The 18,511-nt window shown below is 45.5% G+C and overlaps 1 protein-coding gene across 8 annotated transcripts in view; it reads left to right on the plus strand.

The window, feature by feature from the left end:
* TENM4 (teneurin transmembrane protein 4) overlaps positions 1–18,511 on the plus strand; it is a 748,341-nt gene that overhangs the window by 437,799 nt on the left and 292,031 nt on the right. The window lies entirely within an intron of this gene.

Here is an 18,511-nt window from a genome sequence, read left to right on the forward strand (position 1 = left end):
ATAATTTATTCATCAGCTCACCTGTTGATGGGATTTGCATTGTTTTGGACTCCTGTGAACAAAGCTGCTATGAACAGCACTGCTATTATATTATCATCACCACAGAGCAGGCTAAGAATATGAAAGTATCCAGCTGGAATGCTTTATGATGATAGAGGCACGATGGAGAGGAAAGAATAAATTAGCTGTTGTTATTGCTGTTGTTATTATTATTCCTAGAATTTATTAAGACTTTTCTGTAGGCCACGCATTAGAATGTGTTTTATATCCTTTTGCCTATTTCACTGCCTCAGAACCCATATGAGGAAACATAATTTTACTTTCATTTGACAGTTGAGGAAGCTGAGCTCAGAGAGGCTAAGTGATTTGCTTAAGATCAAACTGACAGTAACCCAAAGAGCTGAGATACATTCTGCCCACTGACTCCAGAGCCCTTAGCCACTATGCCAGGGGCCAGGGGCCTGCATCCAAGTCCCTGATCCACTTACAGGTGACAGTTTCCCATGTAAGCTCCCCAAGCTACAGCCCCCTCATTTGAAACAGGAAGACCCTACCTGAGACCACAGAGAGATAAAACTTTCAGGCGAATGAGATATAAAATTACTTTGCTCAGCATCTGGAATGTGTTTGATTAATGTCAGTTTTCTTCCTTCTGAAAAAATTATGTTTTACTGTTAGAGATATGTTTTGAGTTTGAAAGTACTTTCAGAAATCTCCCTTCATTCCTTCCACACACAGCCAAATAAAAATTTCCTGGCAAACCCCAAATTTTATCCCATTTTGTCTGCCCCAACGTCCCTGCGTCTCCATTCCAAAAGGATGAGGAGGACAGAAGAAAAGAGGGATTTCTCTTAGCCTATCCAAAATGAAAATCAAATTTTCTGAAGGGATTGTATCCTTCTGTTACAGTCTGGAGGGAGGCTAGAGACCTGGAAGAAAAGAAAAGGCTCCGTCAAACGCAGAGGGTCTCCAGAGAGCACGTGGGAGGAACCTAGGGTGGCGCCCCTATTTTGTCTATATGTGCCTCTGAGCTGGCCCCCAGACCCAGAGGGAGCCTGGGGGGAATCTGATGACAGGAAAACAATTGAGGAAGTTGGCTGATCTTCACTGAACCCAGAAGCCATAAAGAAAAAGACAGAAATGCAAAGTAAGCATTTCTGCAAGACAAGTAAAAACAACACAAGCGATGTCAAAGGAAACTGGAAAAATATTTGCGCTATATAAAATATATTAATTTTTGACATACAGAAAGTCTTACAATCAATGACTAGGAAACATGAACAACCAAATAAGAAAAAATGTGCAAAGACCTATATGGCCATTCATAGATACTTAAATATAAATATCTAATAAACATTAAAAAATAATCAAACTCTAATAAAGTCATGAATATTAAAATAACTTCAAGATATTTTACATCTACCAGATAAGCAAGGATCAAAAAGTTTCCAGTCTTTAGGGGCGCCTGGCTGGCTCAGTCGGAAGAGCATGTGACTCTTGATCTCAGGGTTGTGGGTTTGAGCTCCAGGTTGGGTGTAGAGATCACTTAAATTAAAAAGGCATGGGAGGTGTTGCCTGCGTGGCTCAGTCAGTTAAGCATCTGACTTCAGCTCAGGTCATCGTCTCGTGGTACATGAGTTCCAGCCCCATATCAGTCTTTGTGCCGACAGCTCAGAGACTGGAGCCTGCTTCGGATTCTGTGTCTCCCTCTCTCTCTGCCCCTCCCCTGCTTGTACTCTGTCTCTCTCTGTCTCTCAAAATTGAATAAATGTTAAAAAAAATTATTTTTAAAGGTTCCAAACTTTAAAAGCTTCCGTGTTTCAGCCACTGCCCTCATAACTGTTACTATCATTGATATTAATGGCACACAACTAACTCCATGGTCACCTTATCCTGGGACCTTAGGTTCATTCTGTCACCTCTCCAGTCCTCAGCTTTCTCATGTAGAAACCTACAGGTAGGGCTAGGAGAGCTTTGTTCCTTTTAAGCTTCACAGAGAAGTGATTAGGAGCTTAGGCTGTGGCAGGAGTGAGTCACCAGTGGCCACCGCCTAGCTCTCCCCTTCCCAGTAGGTTGTATGACCTTGGCCAAGTTGACTGACTGCTGTAAGTCCGAGTGTCCTCATCTCTAATGGGGGCCACAAAGGTCCCTACTTCATAAGATTGCCGTGAGGATTAAAATGGACTCCTGTCTATACACAGCTTGGTACAACGTCTAGCAAAGAGAAAGTCCCCAACAATGGCAGCTATTATCATCATTGCTGCTATTAACCAATCATCCTTCTCCCCTGAGTAAAAGTCCCCCGAGAGCAAAAGACTCAGCTATTTGGGCAGAAAGCCTGAGAGCAATTTCTTTCAGAAAACCAAAGACTGATAGAAGGTGGTCATTTAACCTTCTGTGAACGTTTCTCGTCTCCTCTACTAAATGGGGGTAATAAGGAGATATTCAGAGAGTTGATATGAGGATTAAGTGGAAAAGCATAAGTCAGACTTGCTAGTTTTCATTATTTGATCTCCAAGAGAGCTTAGGAGGCAACCCCCATGACTGTAGTAATTTTCAGTTAGACCCAGAGAAGTTCAGTGACTTAATTTGGGTGGCGCATGATAGATAGTTGCTAACAGTTGCTGGGTCCTGCAGCCCCGGGAGTAGAGGCAGGCCCTGGATTCTACCAGAGGCCTGTCAGGGGTCTGAACCCTTCCTCCCTCCAGCTCAGCTCTTTAGTAGCTCTTTACTACCTCTCCTCCAGACCTACCAGACTGATAATACTCACAGTGCCCTTGGGCCTCTGCACATGCGGTTCTCTCTGCCCTACCAGACACTGAAACCAGCCCACGCCTGTGCACACACGTACACACACCACACACGATGCCTCTTTCATCTGGCCAACTTAGGCTTGTTTATCATCAGGCTTCTACTTAAACACCACTTCCCGTAGGAATAGGTGTCACTGCACCCCAAAGCCTCATTAATTAAGGGCTCCCCACTCCCATAGCACTGTGGGGTAGTTGCCTCTTCTGGAAACTTCTCAAAGGCAGGCAGGACCCAAAATGATTCCCTACCATAACTCTACTGGGGTGCTGGCTGGAGTCCCCTGTAGGATCACTGAGAGAACTGAATGGCAGGATCTAGCTGGCAGGACACTCCACAGAGGGGCTTTGACCTTCTTCCCCAGGATGGCGGCACTCTCCTCCTCTGACTATGCCAGGGTCTTGTGACAAATTACACAGGACCAGCTACCCCTGCCAGCCTCACAGACCACTGGACTCTGGACCTGGCATGTCGGAACATCCCAAATGCTTTCCTACCCTGCAGGCACCTCTCTCCTCCCTCACTTACCCACCCACATGAAATCTGGGGCAAGCGCAATCTGTGGGTGCTAGCATTCTAGTCAGGGGGATGCTGCTCGAGATGCTGAATGGTTTCACCTCCAAAATGGAGATGCTTTTCCCTCCAGAGAAACAAAAATAGCCAACATCCTTCTTTCTTTTCCAGTCCAGTGCCCTCAGTCAGGGCGACCAGCCTTCATGGACAGCCCCTGGAGATAGAACCTTTTCATTAACTACTTGTGTTGATTTCTGGTTCCATTCCTGAGGTCCAGTTTCCCACCACAATGCCACTGATCTTGGCATGGCTGCAAAAACATGGGTACAGTCCACTCACTTGGGTTCAATCTGCCCCTCCTCTTGAGGACTGAATAAGATCAATCTTTCTGGAGTTCATATTATTTTTTTATTATTTAAAAAAAATTTTTTTTCAATGTTTATTTATTTTTGAGACAGAGAGAGACAGAGCATGAACGGGGGAGGGTCAGAGAGAGGGAGACACAGAATCTGAAACAGGCTCCAGGCTCTGAGCTGTCAGCACAGAGCCTGATGCGGGGCTCGAACTCATGGACCGCGAGATCATGGCCTGAGCCGAAGTCGGCCGCTCAACCGACTGAGCCACCCAGGCGCCCCTGGAGTTCATTCTCTTTATCAGTAAAATGATAACAATAGTATCTACATCATAGGGTGTCACAAGGACTAGAAGTGATGATATACGCAAAGGCTCCTTTTATATAAATGACCATCAGCTGAAGAAACCCCATGCTGGCAAGACAGGGTGGCAAGGTAGATGGAGTATGGGCTCTGGAGTCACACCCTAGGGTTAGGGTTAGGGTTAGGATTTGTGGCTTTTTGATTTACTACCTGTGGACCTTGAGTAAGTCACTTGGCCTCTTTTTGTCTCAACTTATTCATGTGTAAAAGGGGCTTTCTATATTATAAGCTCCACAAGGATAGTGTTATGGGTTGACTTGTGTCCCCCCCAAAAAAGGGATATTTTCAGCGCCTAACCCCTAGTACCTCAGAATGCGACCACATATGGAAATGGGGTTGTTACAGACATAATTAGTCAAGACGAGGTCATGCTGGAGTAGAGCGGGTCCCAAATCCAATCTGACTGGTGCCCTTACCAGAAGACACCCCTGCGAAGATGGAGACACATGTGGGAGAAGGCCATGTGACAACAAAGGCAGAGATTGGAGTGGACAGCCACAAGCCAGGGAATGCCAAGGATTGCCAGCCAACTGCCAGAAGCTAGGAAGAAGCACAGAATGACTCCTCTACAGGTTTCAGAGGGAGCACCATTACCCCCCTCCCCCGACACCTTGATTTTGACTTCCAGCTCCAGAACTGGGAGATGATAAATTTCTATTGTTTTAAGATAGTCCATGGTGCTCAGTCATGGCAGCCTTTGGAAACCAATACAGACAGGAACTTTACCCGGTGGTGTTTCTGCTGTGTCCCCAGCACCTAGCAGGGGGCCTGACGTGCAGTAGCCCCACAATTATTTGCTGAGTGGGTGAATATGGTGTTTGCTGTAAGAGTTTTATTGGAAAGTGTTCGCAAGGTGCTCAGCACAGTGCATGACACACAGAGGTATTTGGTAAATGTTTATTCCTTCCCCTTCTCTTCTCATCCCCAAGGCTCATTTCTGCACAGAATGTGTTTGGGGCTAAAAACAAGCGTGTCTTTCTTCTAATCTTTGCCTAAAGCCTCCTAAAGGGCTCCCGGCTTTGAGAACAGACTTCTGGGGAAATTCTCCATCTGAGGGAGACCCGGTCACTTGGGGACAAGATTTGGGCAGACATTCCTCCACTTGTCCATTCTCCCCCTGCACCCCATTGATTTTTTTTCAAGGTTTTTTGAGATTGCTTTCCTTGATTTTTTTTTTTTTTTAAAGATTTCCTGGAGTGAGAGTAGAGGAATTTCCGGAAAGCTTGGCCCTTACTATGTTTGTGCTTTCAAAAAAGTTTCAAAAAGCTTTGTAGAAATCTAATGGGAGCAGAGGCTTTGGCACGATGAGTACACTCAGTGAAAGCTATTTAGAACCAGGGCAGTTACAGGGAGAAACTAGGTAAGGAGAATGCTTCTCAATATGTGCTCACTATACACGTATAGCATAGGGTTTTCTGTTATTTTTTAAAATTGTTTTGTTAAAATATAATAGCAAACTGCACAAACGATAAGTAAACAACTCTGGCTTTATTTTATATGGGTGGTTTTTTTCCTGGTTAATTTTTGCCCGGTTCATTGCTTATACTCATCTTGATTTCCCCTTTGAGTCAGAGTTCTACACTCACTGGCTCTGTGGCCTTGAGCATACTGTCTAGCTTCTTTAAGAGATCAGGAAAGTAAACCCTTGGATTTACAAACGCACATGCTTGTGTTTATTATCATTATTCATTTGGATGATTTTAGTGGTATAGGGTGGGCTTAGGGTCCACCAGAACAAGGTCCAGAATTCAGCCTCTTAACTGCCCCAGCTAGGCGATCCTGAGCAGGCTCTCCGGAGCCTCAGAGCTTGGGGAGACCTATCGCCTTTGCAGGGCGTTGAGGATCGAGATGATGTATGTAGGGGACACACAGTAGGCACCAAATTACTATCAGTTGCCTCCCCTCCCTCCAGCAAGCAGGCTCTTCTTCCTCCATAGCACCCCACCTCTCACCTCTCTCCTCTGTACTTAATACCGCCACCATCCCCCAGTATTGAAGTAGAGGTGAAGCTTGACAGGTTATGCTCTGCCTTTGTCTTGGGGTCTGCAGTTTTGCAGCTGTGTAAAAGGAGTTGGGGAGGGAAATATATAGAAGAAATTATACATATATATATGTATATATATATATATGTATGTATATGTATGTATATATATACACATATATATGTATATTTGAACCCAAGAAGTAATAAATGGCTTTGAAAACAGCTGTTTGAAAGCATTTCTTAATCAAATCTCAGTGCAACCGTGCAAAGCTTGAGCCCTTCTGTCGAACAGAGCACTCTGTGACCACAGATTGCTCAAGGCCTGCCATAAATTTCAGTGCCTCCTCGCTCATGTTCACCAGCAGACTTGACAGGCTTAGATAATCCAGCTTGCCTTGTGTCCCCCTCTCCCCCACATCCCACAGAAAGTGGTGTCTCTGTCTGGCCTGATTTGAGCCCCCGGAGGCCTTGGATGGACCATCTTAAACCCCTTTGGACCAAGCCCTGGGAAAGGTTCAAAGAACCTTTGAGAAACCTGGGGTTGCAGCTGGCAGTTGGGGTTCTAGGAAGTCTCCTATTTCCCCTGCCCTCCTCCCCCAACATCCCTGACCTCTCCTCCCCCTCCTCTGGCACGCCTGCCTCCCGCACACGAAATAACGTATCTCTGTTTCTTCTACCCATGCAACCAGGCTCCCTTCCAGGAGAAGGGCAGGTTTTGGCTCTGGCCTCACGTAGGGAGGCCGACCGGTGTACATCTGTGGTGGGCAATGAAAGGGAGGTGGGGGACGGCTACCAGTGTTGAGCTGTGTGCTCAATCCGCTGTGTTCCAGGCCCATCATAGGCCCCAGACACGCATGCTCTTACTCACTCACTCTCCACAAGACCCCTGGGAGCTAGGCTCAGATCCTGAAGATCCCAGCCTTCTAAAAGGTGAAGCAGCCCGCCCCAAATCACAATAACCAGTTTTAAATCCAGATCTTACTTGATGCCCCTCCCCAAAGTTGCAGTCCCACTTAGCCCCTTACCACTCGTATGGCCCTGCACAAGTCACAGCACCTCTCCTAGCCTCAGTTTTTCTGTCTGTAAAATGGGGTCGATGGTCATAACCTCACTTGAATATAGAAAGGATAAAATAAGATCGCGGATGTGAAAATCTTGTGTGAAGTATAGAGTAAATACTATTCACGCGTAGGTATTGTTTTTACTTACTAATAAAAACTGATTAGCTCAATCAGTTAAAATAGACTCCAGTATGTTCTGGGTACCAACGATAGATGAAATCACTGTGTGGGCTGTGGACATACGGATACAAATAAGACCAGTCCCTGTCCTCCGAGAACTCACTAAGAAACACACAGGCACAGTGGCCTGCGTGTTGCACATCTGTCTTCTGGCCCCTGGCAGCCTCTCAAGGCTCACTTCCTAGCACGATCCTCCTTAGGCCTCTCCACCCATACGGGCATCCCTCGCTTTTCACAAGTTCTCATTATACCACCTCGCTTTTATGAAACACCTACGTTAGTACCTGTTTTCATTCACTGAACAGGATCCGGAGAGGACTTTCACTTTTACAGAAAAAGGCTAAAAGCCAAATTATGCCCAGAGCTTGTTTTGCAGTGAGCCATTATATAGGCAGCACGCACCCAGAGCAGCGAGGGCGGCCCCACCGAGCTCCTTCCCCGGGAACTACACACAGCAGCTCAGCATCAAGCGGCCAGAGCTTTGAACTGTGTCTGTGAGCATCTGTGCTTTCTCTCGATTGATTTTGTGCAGCCATTAGCAAGACACGTCCTAAGGTATCAGAAAAGCCTAAGAGAGGTTAGTTTGGGGGTCTGGGAATGCTCAAAAACTTTTCCATGTAAATTAATGGTAATTGCTTCTTGCCTTTATGCAGTTTCAGCTTGCAAAAGGTTCCATAGGAAGGCACTGCGTTCAGGTTGGGGCCAGGGGAGAGGCGTGATGGCCTGCTTCCTCGCCACCCCCTCAGTTGCTAGGTCCTCTGTCTGGAAAGCTCTTCCCCCAGATGTTTGTGTGGCTCACTCCTTCACTTATTTCATGTGTCTACTTAAATATCGCCTCCTCAGAGAGGCCTTCCCTGACTATCCTACCTGAAGTAGCACACCCATCCCATCACTCCACACCTCTCATTGCACTTAACTTTGCTTCACGGCATCTATCACCAGTTGATCTTGTCCTGTATGATTCTTTGTTCACTTGTTGATTTTTCTCCTCTACTGAAATGTAAGCTTGTGAGGACAAGACTTTGTTCCCCAGGCCTAGATGCTTAGAACAGCGCCTCGCACAAGGTAGGCACAAAACAAATATTTGATGAAAGAATCAATGCCTACTCATAGACACTAAAAAGATGAATAGCTCAATTTTAAAATGAGGATTGGAATGGGTATTTCTCTGGGAAGATATACAAATGGCCAATAAGCACATGAGAAGATGCTCAACGTCATTAGCCATCGGGAAATGCAAATCAAAATGACCTGAGCTGACTCTTCATACCCACTAGAATGGCTGTTATCAAAAAGACACGTGATAAAAAGTGTTGGCACAGATGTGTAGGAATTGGATCTTTTAGACACTGCTGGTGGGAATGGAAAATGGTGGAGCCACTGGAAACCAGTCCAACAGTTCTTGAAAATGTTGAGCAGAGTTACTTTGATCCAGCATTTCTTCCCCTAGGTATACACCCAAGAGAAATGAAAATGCATGTCCACACAAAAATGTGTACACAGATGTTTGTAGCAGTTGATTCAGAATAGCTGGAAAGTAGAAACAACCCAAGTGTCCATCAGCTGATGAACAAATAAACGCGATGTCCATACAACACAATGTCATTCGGCAATAAAATGACATGACGTTCTAATCCATCTCACAACATGGATGAACCTCAAAAACATTATGTTAAATGAAAGAAGCCAGCCACAAAAGAGCACATGTCCTGAGTCCATGTACATGAAATGCCCAGAATGGGTGAATCCATGGACACAGAAAGTAGATTAGTGATTGTCCAGGGCTGCGAGGGTTTGGAGGGAAATGGGGAGTGACTGCTGATACGTATGGGCTTTTTTTTTTGTGGGGGGGATGAAAATATTCTAAAATTGACTGTGGTAAAATAAATAGGTAGATAGACAGACTGGTGATGGTTGCACTACTCTGAATATATTAAAAATAATTGAATGATATGCTTTAAATGGGTGACTTGTATGGTATGTGAACTATAACTCAATAAAGCTGTTATTACCCCCCAAAATCAATGAATGTCCTCATTTATTTATTTGGAGAGAGAAAGAGAGCAAGTAGGGGAGGGGCAGAGAGAGGGAAAGATAGAATCCCAAGCAAGCTCCCCACTGCTAACATAGTCCAATGCAGGGCTTAAACTCACAAACCATGACATCATGACCTGAGCCAAGGTCGAGAGTTGGATGCTCAACCAACTAAGCCACGCAGGCACCTCAATGAATGTCCTCATTTAATACACCTGTAAGCAAACAAGCAGCACAGCTAGCTGGCCATCCCTGAGTGAAGACCAGAGACCTACAGCCCTCCCTTCTCAGTGTCGAGGTGGAAGGTACTCCAGGATCTGGGTGTCCCCCCACAAACAGGTGAAAGCAAAGCTCCTTTCTTGGTAAATGCTTTAAAAAAAAAAATGGCCCTGAGAAACCTGTGAGGAGGAGGGATGGAGATCAAATGAGCTGAGCCTGAGAAATTTACTGCCTCCTGTTTTCCAGAGACCATTTTCCCAGCATAAGTCACAGAGACAGATGGCCCCAGACCTGCTTCTGAAAATAACCACTGTTGATGAGAAAAGAGGAGAGTTGACTTAGTGGGAGCTGCCCAGCGAGGGGAGTAAGACCCACTAGATTTAATAGGCTGGAAAAGAAGGCGAATCTGGGCCCAGGAGGCTATGGCTGTGCAGTGCTCCACATACTGGGGACCCAAACCAGAAGCCGTGCTCTTTGCTACCTTCCTTTCGGTGTGTTTCCTTCTCTTTACAATAACTTTTATTTTTTAAATCTCATTATCACATTTGCTCCTTGAAAAAATCAGAAATATGGAAAAATTATAAAAAACTAAAATGCATTCATGATTTTACTGCCTTAAGGTGACAGGTGTCAACATTTCTGTACAAACTGCACACACACACACACTTAAATGTCAGAATTACTTTTTATACAGTTTTGCATCATAGTTTTTTATATCCAATTTCACATGTCCCAAAGTGTTCTTTACAAACATGGCTTATAACGTCTGTGTATTAACATTGTACTGCTGTGCCTTACTTTACATAATTAGGCACTTTTAACATTAAAGATTTTTTCCTTCCTAGCATTTTTTTATTTTACTTCTATTACAAATGATGTTGTGATGAATATTCTTATTAGAAAATCTTTTGAAAAGTCACAATTATGTTCTTGGGTAACTTGCTAGAAGTATAACTGCTCAGTTAAGAGGTTTTCACATTTTTGTTAATTTTTTTTTTTTTGAGAGAGAGAGAGAGAGAGGGAGGGAGAGAGAGAGTGAGCATGAACTGAGCAGGGAAGCAACAGAGGGAGAGGAAGAGAGAGAATCCCAAGCAGGCTCCATGCCCAGTGTGGAGCCCGATGAGGGGCTTGATCTCACAACTGTGAGATCATGACCGTGAGATCACGACCTGAGCCAAAATCAGCAGTCAGACAGTTAACTGACTGAGCCACCCAGGTGCCCCAAAGGTTTTCACATTTTAAAAATAAGTTTATATAAAATCATACTACCCATATCAGGGCATAAAATCTTATTTGTATTTAAAATCAACATCCAGGGGCGCCTGGGTGGCGCAGTTGGTTGAGCGTCCGACTTCAGCCAGGTCACGATCTCGCGGTCCGTGAGTTCGAGCCCCGCGTCGGGCTCTGGGCTGATGGCTCAGAGCCTGGAGCCTGTTTCCGATTCTGTGTCTCCCTCTCTCTCTGCCCCTCCCCCGTTCATGCTCTGTCTCTCTCTGTCCCAAAAATAAATAAACGTTGAAAAAAAAAAATTTTTAAAAAAAAAAAAATAAAATCAACATCTGTTGGGGCGCCTGGGTGGCGCAGTCGGTTAAGCGTCCGACTTCAGCCAGGTCACGTCTCGCGGTCCATGAGTTCGAGCCCCGCGTCAGGCTCTGGGCTGATGGCTCGGAGCCTGGAGCCTGTTTCCAATTCTGTGTCTCCCTCTCTCTCTGCCCCTCCCCCGTTCATGCTCTGTCTCTCTCTGTCCCAAAAAATAAATAAAAACGTTGAAAAAAAAATTAAAAAAATAAAAAAATAAAAAAATAAAATCAACATCTGTCTTAGCACTTGCTAGGTACCTGGCATTTTCACATTTATTATTTCGTTTTCTCCTGAAGTTTGGTTTGGTTTTGAGAGAGAGAGAGAGAGAGAGAGAGAGAGAGAGAGCACTCACACGAGCTTGGGTAGATGGGCAGAGGGAGAGAGAGAATCCCAAGCAGGCTCCCCGCTCAGCACAGAGCCCGACGCAGGGCTCTATCCCACAACCCCGGGATCATGACCTGGGCCAAAATCAAGAGTTAGAAGCTCAACTGACCGAGCCACCCACATGCCCCTCCCTTGAAGTTTTAAAAATAATTTTAGAAGTAGAAGAAGAACTGTATGTGCTCATTGTACAAAAATGTGAAGGTATAAAATCATATTTAAAAAATGAAAAACTGCCCATATCGTTGATAACCACTGTGAAAGGTTTTTTCAGCCAATCCTTTTTCCAATACATTCCCACAAATTTATTCATCGTGTAAACACTTTATGAGCATTCGCCCTGCTGAAGGAACCTCACTTGCCATTGTAACTGAAATCGTTTCTATCCTGCCTTCTTTTTATAGTCTCCTTTCCTCCTCAGAACATCCCCTGGAGGTAGGTACTACAGCTCCTCCTACAGAAGAACCTTAGAGTGTGCTAGTGTGGCTCCCTGATGGGGAAAGCGAGGGCCAGAGCTGTCAGAGGACTTGACCGTGGTCCCGAGGCACATTGTTGACCTGCACCCAGATCTCTTGGCCCTTAGTCTAGGCAGCAGACTACAGCCTCTGATGTGGAACTGAATCCATACTGCCCTGAAACAGGGTAGCCATCTAATTAACTGTCCAAATCAGACATTTTTAGAGTAAAGGCGGGGCACTCTTGTTAATTAATGCAGAATAACAGATGCAAATTGAGGCTGACACTGACAAACAGAATGTGGGGTCTCTGTAACTCTCTGGCTTGGGGTTTCCTGCACTTTGAAATCCTTCACAGCAGTGGGCTTCAGTGCGTTTCAGATAACTATGGGAACCAGTTCTGCAAAGCTTTTCTGAGCTGAGACTCTGATCTAGGCCAGGACACAGAGGTGAGCAGCCTACCATCCTGTCAGGCAAGCGAGGCTATTGAAGTAGTAGATGGGAATGTCCCTCACTTGAGTCAGGACATGCTGCCCTGTGGTGAAACTTCTGATCTTCCAGGAGCCCCAAACCTTCTGTCAGAAGGAGATCCCAGTTTTCCATCCTCTGCTCAGAACCAAGAAGGATTTTACTTACTCCCTGAAGCAATTGGCTGCCCCGTTAAAAGGACATAGAGGCGAGGTTGGAGCATGAGAAGAGAAGGAACACACTTGGTGTTAAGGGAAGGGACTAGAGTTTTCTAGAACGGAACCTTCACAGGAGGGGTGAATCTGTCAGCTCACGGCTGCACAAGGTGACATACCTGTGAGAAAGTGCCCTCCCTGCAGCACACAGCCAGTGCTCTGGCTTTTCCGATGGAACTCACACTTTGCCTCTGTCAGTCGGCTGCAATTCACCCTGTCACAGTCTAGACGGTTTAGATTAATAAGATTCTCTTTGGGTGTTTGTTTGTTTACTTATTTTTTAAAGAGCATGAGCAGGGGAGAGGAGTGGAGGAGGAGGAAGAGGAGGAGGAGGAGGAGACAGAGAGAGAGAGAGAAGAGAGAGAATCTTAAGTAAGCTCCATGCTTAGCACAGAGCCCTATGCAGGCATGGATCCCACAGCCCTGGGATCATGGCCTGAGCCAAAATCAAGAGTCGTACGTTCAACCAACTGAGCCACCCAGGCTCCCGCCTCCGTTTGGGTGTTTAGATGGCTTTCTCAAGACTGCTGAGAAAAGTGTAAAAACGTGCATTTTGTTGATGGTCTTTCTTTACTTGTCAGAGTAATAAATGTGTCCATCAGCTGGCCCTTCACACTTCAGCCTCCTGGCATACTCTAGAGACACGCTCGGAATCCAGAATGCTAAAATGATCTTCCTTGAGAATATCCTATCCTAGCTATAGGTTACGTTTCAAATGCTCCCATGATTCACACAAAGATGTGAGTAACTGAAATTGTCCTTTCTGCAGATTGCAGGAATCCCTTGTCCTGTGTTCTTTTCATATATCACGGCTGCCTCCTTAACACTTTCCTCTTTTTATGACATTGACAAGTAATCCACATTGATAAAGGTGTCATTGGCACGCTTGCAGATCTGTTATCATTTACTGCACGAAACCACCCTGCTCTAACTGTAGATTACAGCTGGCGGAATGGCAGAGGAAATCAGTGTTGGCTGAGCCCCTTCCATGAGACTGCTGGACTCCTTAGAAGCATCATAGCATCAATCTCCCCAGCAACCCTTTGCAGTGGGTATAAGTGCTCCATTTTTAAAGGGGAAAACAGAGACTAAAAGAAGTAACGTGACTTACCCAAGGTCACACAGCCGCTGTAAAACCGGACTCTGATCCCTGGTTTACACAACAGGAAGCCTGTGGTCTTTTTGCTTTAGATGTGTTTCAGTTGATAGACAAGAGCTTCCCTTTCCCTACCCGAAATGGGGCCTGATAAATTTCATTCACGCCACTCAGGGAAACAGCACTGCAGCTACGAGTTCTTATCCAGCTCCTGTGACCATAGACAAATTACTTCACCTCTCTAAGCCTTGAAAATGGGGTTGAATTTTCCTACTGACAGGTTTGATGTGAGGAAGAGATCTCATAAAGCACCTGACTGGGTTCCTGGATTCCAGAAGGAGCTCTGAGAATGTTTGTTCCTGGCCCCGCCTCACCCTCCACCTCAACCATATGGGTGTCTGCACTCTCACTTTGTGGCTTTCTCCCTCCTCATCCACAATAAGCTAGAACTAGGCTCACAGAGACATTCTCTCAGGAAACATGGATGACTCCCCTCCACCTTTCACTGGCCCCCTTCATTGTTGGAGTGAGGTGTAGGGAGATTCACACCCATCATCCCATCTCATTTTGCCATGAACACTGTGGAAAATTCTACAATACCAGGTTCCCTTCAAGCTGATGATCAGGGTACATGGGAAGGCAATCCTAAACTCCAGTCCCATCATCCCTTGGCATCAGGCATGTATTATTTGCCTATATAAACATGCATCTGTCCCCTACCTCCACCCCCAGAGGCAATCACGGGGACTTCCATCCTGGCTGAGGTGAGCCATTTAGAAAGGAAATCTAAGTGGCTGAGCAGATGCCTTAAGTTTAAAGAGCAGATCTTTGTAAAGCACAGCCCTGGTCTTGTCATCTTCTGACTTTAAAAGCTTCCATGACTCCCAGTTAAGGTCTGGCTTCCTTTTCTTTGTGTTCAAGGCCTAAACCTACTGTTGTTTCTCACTGTTATCTTTATATAGACCCTTTGCACCGTAATCAAGTTACTCTCCTTCGCTTCTACCTTCTTCCCATCGCCTCGTCATGTAACAAGTTTTTACTGGTGTTTTCTATGCACCGGACACTGTGCTAGGCACTGGGAAATATGATAATGGGCAAGCCAGGCAGGCCAGTGGGCAGACACAGAAAGTAAACACCGCAGAGCAGGAAGTGTTGCAACAGAGAAAGTACAGGGAGCTGTGTGGGGATGCAGCAGGGGTGCCAAACCCGGGCCTGAGGCATCAGGAAACCTTCCCGGGGGAGGTGACATGAGGTTAGGCCTAAGGATGAGTGGGAGCTAGTGACACAGGGTGGTAGTGATGGGGAAAAGGGAAGAGTAAAGTATGTGTGCAGGGAGAAGAAAGAGAAGGTGCAAAACTGTGTTCCGGGGAGTGCCATTCAAACAGATTCGCTGCAAATGATGCCCTGAAGTTGTGCAACTCCTCAAACTTGGACAAAAGGTAGAGGCGTGCATCCATGGAAATGAGAGCAGGCCAACACGGCTCTGCAAGACTCGGCAGACTTGGTGAGAAGTTCATGGTAGCACATGAGACTTAAGAAGCAAAGGGGGGATGGGCAGGCTGCTGGAGACCCGGCGAAGGATGAGGCCCTAGGCCCTCTGCCATTCTTCCCTATGTCGTGGGTTCCCATCCCCTGATCTCTCCTTCTCTTCCCACCAGAACTCTCTGGAGCTCCAGAAAGCCTTTCACCTTTCCTCCAGATGAAGTGTGTATCCTGATTATGCACTGGGCTGTCTTCTGTTCTGACAGGTCCCCAGTGCCTTGCTTAGAACTCTGTGTGACTGTCTCCCCTCCCGCCAGCTCCTTTGGGACCATGTCTCTCACTGTTTGTATCCCCCTCACCTTCTAGCCTAGTCAGTGAGTATTTAGGAAGGGTTTGTGGAATGAAGCAGTATTTGCCATACTCTGCAATCCCGCACTGCTCTTATGAGAGCCTAGTGCCCTCACTCTCTATATACATATTTATACATAGAGCCTCTAATGCTTATTAGGTGCTTACTGGCTGCCACACCATTCTCAACGTGTTCCTTGTCTGGACTCCTTTAATCCTCAAAGCAACCCTGTGAAATAGATGTTCGTTTTTTAGTTTATCTTTTAATCTCCTTTATATAGATGAGGAAGTTGAGGTACAAAGGGTAAAGTGATTTGCCCAAGGTCACTATTACTGAGCTAACAAGTAGTATAGCTAGAATTCAAATGGGGGATCTGGCTCCAGAGCCCAAACTCTTAATATCACCCTGCTTTGCTTCTGTAGTTGCCAAATTTGTACAGCAATGCATTTTATTATATGTGTTTCAAGCACTAATGTACTATATATATTACAAAATATATACAAAATAGATGTTAGAAAAGGGGATTCAAATAAATATTTCTTTTTTTAATGTTTATTTTATTTTTGAGAGAGAGAGCATGAGCAGGGGAGGGGCAGAGAGAGAGACACACACAGAATCCAAAGCAGGCTCCAGGCTCTGAGCTGTCAGAGCCCAATGCAGGGCTCAGATCCACGGACTGCGAGATCTTGACCTGAGCCAAAGTTGGACACTTAACCGATGAGCCACCCAGCCGCCCCCCCATAAAATAAATATTTCTATATTTTCTTGTGCCCAGGGGGTGGTTCTGTGTACCTTACTTTGGGACCACATGATTAGAAGAAGCTGGTGCATACGAGGAAGGGAATTAACATGTTTCCAACAATATCTGTACTTCACAGAAACATCATGCGTTATTGTACACCTACTAAGGGCCTGGCACTTTGTTAGGTGCTTTGAGTGTTAGGTTATGAATATTCAGAGCAATGCTGAGACCCGAGGTGAGGGAGACCTGGAGGTTGGATGGAAGGCAGAAGAAACAGGCTGAGGCCCAGGAGGGCACTGTGTTATTCCCAGCCTTGGGTCTCTGAAGTTTGTGATGGAACAATTTACTTAGTTCTGGAACTATTTATTTCATAAAGCCTGACAGATGTACTTAGGAAGAGGCTGTAACTAGCCCCCCTAGAACAACATATTGTGTTTCTTAACTTTTGTCTGAAATTCTAACAACTCAGCATGGTATGATACCGGCTATCCCGAGCTCATCAGAAGCTCTGATTGGAGATTATAAGATGTCTTTGACTAATAAAAGAGGAGGAAATGAATGTATATTTGCTTAATAAATGCAGCCTGCTAGATAAAATCTTTCCAAAACTGGGACTGCAAAGGAAGCAGAATCATGAATGAGGTTCTTGGTGCCGGGGGACGGGCGGCGGGGGGGTGGGGGGGGTGGCTGGGGTGGGGGGATTCATTCAATTGAATGAGCATTTGGTGAGCACTGACCCTGGGCTCCTACTTGCTCATGCATACTGCGTGCTCAGATATGGTATCCTTAGTCCTCACAACAACTGTGTGAAAGGGGAGAGGTACCCAGCTTACAAACAAGAAACTGGAAGTCATTTTCCCAAGATCATACAGCTAATAGGAGGCTAGGTCATGAAGGATACCCCGATTCTGTTGAACTCCACAACCTACTCCAAGAATGTACTGTCCCCCAAGAATATGCCCTATACTTTTATGTGGGAGACAGCTACAGATAACTGCAAATACAGTATGGCAAATGTGATACCAGAACTCAAGTCAAGGCTGGATCAAGTCAAGGCTGATCACCTTAGCATGCTGTGCAGTAAGTGGTGTCCGCGAAGGTTCTCACAAGGTGAATTGGGAATCCTTGGTTTGGATGATTTTGAAGAGAATCCTAGCCTGGATGTTTTAGGTAAAGAAACCAGAACACAGAGCCATTCAGAGGTTGCACCATGGTCATTGATCCCGGCTATCTCAACTGCTCTTACTAAATTTCTACCATGAACCAGATGGTGTATACAGCACATCTGTAAAATGTCATCACACGTGGTTAGGCTCAGCGTTTGACATAAGAGTCATGAAAACTACAGAATCCTGCAGGATTTGGTGGCTGTGACCTGAGAGAGCTTCTCTTGGTAGACCACAAAAAGCTTCCCCTCCCCCCAACAATTAGCTGGTCTCTGTGCCACCTCTCCCTTAAAGCTCTGCCAGATTTTATGATGACTTGTCCAGGCTACATTATGTTTCCTAAGGCTCAGCCTCTTTGCAAAGCTGGGTAGATCGGATTATGTTTTAAGGCTTCTCTCAGTCAAGGTGGAAGAAAAGAAGCAGCCCTTGCCGTCAAGTGGATGCATTGTCTTGTACTGTATACTGTTATCTGTCTGTGCTTATGTTCCCTCTCTTGTGGACGATGTACTGCACATGTCTGAAGGCCAGCCACAGGTAGAACTGCAAATTGCCTGATCTCAAAGCTCTTTTCCCAGGCCATCACCTTCTCCTTCTGAAGAGTTGGGAATGTGCTCACAAAACTGGGGTTTTAGAATCTTACGACCCTGACATGTTAGAAACTTGGAGTCAAAATACACTGACTCAGTGTATCTTGGAACTCATAGAATATTAGTGCCCTAAAATTATAGAATTATCTTATCTGAGATGGTTAGAACTTGAGGATCCTAATATGTTAGACACCTGCAACTCTCCCATCCAGCAAATATTTCATTAGCGCCTACTGCATGCCAGGCGCTGTGCTAGACTCCAGGGATAAAGAAGTGAAAAAGACTGCTAATGCTCTTGCTCTCAGGGAGTTTGCAGAAAATGGCAGGATTTAAGAATCTTAAAATGTCAGATTCTTAGAAAAAGTAAAATTGTGTGTTAAAATCTTAGAATGCCAGCGGTGGGGGCAGCCCGAGGTCATTCTCTCCGGCTCTATCTTTTATGAGACCCAGAGCCTTTTCCAGGCATGTCCGATT

Source organism: Prionailurus bengalensis, chromosome D1, assembly GCF_016509475.1.
Source record: "Prionailurus bengalensis isolate Pbe53 chromosome D1, Fcat_Pben_1.1_paternal_pri, whole genome shotgun sequence".
Lineage (NCBI taxonomy): Eukaryota > Metazoa > Chordata > Mammalia > Carnivora > Felidae > Prionailurus > Prionailurus bengalensis.